A 2,412-nucleotide genomic window follows, 5' to 3' on the forward strand; every position below is an offset into this window, starting at 1 on the left:
CTTATCATATACTCATCCACACCTTATAACGAGAATGACAATACCAATTACCCAGAATTAACAATCAGTATTTTGAAATCTCGCAGCATGTTTACATCAACAGTTATATTTATACATATAACATTTATCTCTTGGAATCATGATCTTCCATCCTGGAATTCTGAAAAAGAACACCAAGTCTACGAATCAATACTCTGAATTCTGAAAAAGCTGAATACAGCAGCAAAAACTGTACACAGCCTTAACAGTCGAAGGTATAAAGATAAAGAATCCTGATGATTCTGTTTCTGATGAAATCTTTAGCGAATACCTTATTTCTTAATCGCTCTAAATCATTGTGAATGAATTTCTTCAACACACTTTGAATCTAAAATTCTACGATGTTATCGTATCTTTCCTTATAAATATCCTCAATATTTCTGAAGATATCTTCATAAATATTCTTGTCCGATATTAATAATCTCTCCGCGCTATCTATAAAAGAAAACTGTTTTAGTTTCTAAGTCTATGAAAACGTAGAGTTTGAATTATGAATGTTTTGAAGTAGTGTTGGAAATTGATGCATGAATTAGTATAATATAATGACACTTGATCAACGTGATTATATTATAGTAAGTCATGCTGAGTTTCTAATGGAACGTGATGATTCACAGATTATAACGTCATCATGTGCCATTTTACACGACTCTTACATTTTACCTAATATCTAAACATATCGAGAACATATTTTCCTGATAGTTCTATCTTTTCCCGTAACTTCAGGTAATTTAACCAATCAATATCGTGCTCTTACAATTTCTCTCTTAGAACATTAGTCATGTTCATTCAAAACTTCATACCTACGAAATCTGGACCATTATTCACTTGACTTAAATTCAGGAAGAGAAAACAAAAGGATAGAACTTCAAAATATAAAGGAAACAAAGAGGGTGGATTTATAGTGAAATATCAGACAAAACAATCAAGACAGATCATCGCATTTAATCAAAGAGGATCCTAATTTCCTTAATTACCGAAGAATCAAATCTTATCACGAAAATTTTCTCCAAATCCCTTGAACTCCGGAAATCAACCATATCTATGTCAAAGGATATGACGAAACATTATTTTTTCAATTCACTCTTTTATGATAGCTTCACTTATACTCTTCGCGTAATCGAATTGTTTTATCCATATTGTTCACTGATGATAAAAATTCTAATTTATGGCTCGTATGCGTCATGAAAACATATTTATTGTCAGCCATGACCATCCCAATCAAATTTCAGGACAAAATTTATTTAACGGGTAGGTACTGTGACGACCCAGAAATTTCCGACCAAATTTAAACTTAATTCTTATTTGATTTCGACACGATAAGCAAAGTCTGTAATGTTGGGTCTCAAAATTTTTGAACTGTTTACATTGATTCAATTGACCTTCGACTGCTCTCGACGATTCACGAACCACTATTTGTAAATAGATAGATATATATTTAAAATATATGAATTTGAAATATAAATTAAAATATTATATGACGTAATTGTTAGAATTAATAATGTAAAATAAAATAATATATAATAACTATTATTTAAAATATAACTATATATGTAAATAATGTAAAATGAATATATATATAGTTTTGAATTTATTTTGTAAGCAACAATAACGCTCAATTGTCATTCGATCGATAATAAGTAAGTTAATATCAAACTCATATTATTTTAAAATAAACGGTGATTCGAAAATGAGTTCTATAAATTTTTGGCTTACTAAAAATGTATTTAGGACCTAGTTATTAAATTTTAACACTTTTTATATTTTACCCAGAAATGAGAGGGACAGTTGATGTATTTTATATTTAATAAATTAATGATCAAATTTTATACCATAATAACAAAAATAAATAAATATAATTAATTTAAAAATATGGGATTTTTCTGAATAAGTTTATCCGTCATCATTTAACAACAGAGTACGAAATGTAGCCCGTATTATAATCAATCCAAAAGTGTCGGCTGGTGCAATACAAAAACTTAGCTGTATTATTATATTATTCTTCTTATTCATCACATGGATTTTAATTGTTTATTATTATTTGGTTAAGTAGTACTTTAACATTTTAATATATAAATGGTTAGTGTGTTATTGTTGGGGACTAACACATTTAACATATATACATACATACGAGTGATTACCACACAATCACCATCATCTTATTTGACCACTAAAACGAAACCCACCTGCAACCACCTAAACTCGTCTCTAATCCTTTCGTTCTTCTTGTTTTTGGTTCAAAGAACAATCATCATCAAAACATCACTTGCAACCCACCACCATTTCATTTGAACTAAACCCATATATATATATATATATATATATATATATATATATATATATATATATATATATACACATACATGTATCATGATT

This window comes from Rutidosis leptorrhynchoides, chromosome 1, assembly GCF_046630445.1.
Source record: "Rutidosis leptorrhynchoides isolate AG116_Rl617_1_P2 chromosome 1, CSIRO_AGI_Rlap_v1, whole genome shotgun sequence".
Taxonomy (NCBI): Eukaryota; Viridiplantae; Streptophyta; class Magnoliopsida; order Asterales; family Asteraceae; genus Rutidosis; species Rutidosis leptorrhynchoides.